A 412-nucleotide genomic window follows, 5' to 3' on the forward strand; every position below is an offset into this window, starting at 1 on the left:
GCGGGACGTGTCCAGCCTGGCCGCGGCCGTGGACGCGCAGCCCCGCGTGGTCGAGCTGCTGCTCAACGAGTTCCCGCGTGTCTTCCCTGAGCCCTGACCCCCCCGCTGGATCGGGGCCGTGTTACACTCCCCGCCACCCGAAGTAAAGCGGCGCTGCCAGCTCCGGACGCCCAGTCTCTGCTCTGTGTGCCTTGGGGGCAGGGGGGAGAAGAGGGGAAGAGCCCCCAGGGGCGAAGGGAAGGGCCGGGCCCGGAGCCATCCCCCTCGGGCTAGGGGGGAGTCCCGCAGAGCCCAGGTCCGTCTCACAGCGGGGTGGAGCCCACCCCACCCAGGCCCCCGCGCAGCTGGGGGAGAACCCAGGCGTCCGGGATCTGCCCTCCCCGCCCCAGACTCCTGCTTCCCCCCAACCCAG

This window comes from Alligator sinensis, unplaced genomic scaffold (genome assembly GCF_000455745.1).
Source record: "Alligator sinensis unplaced genomic scaffold, ASM45574v1 scaffold265_1, whole genome shotgun sequence".
In the NCBI taxonomy this organism is placed as follows: Eukaryota; Metazoa; Chordata; order Crocodylia; family Alligatoridae; genus Alligator; species Alligator sinensis.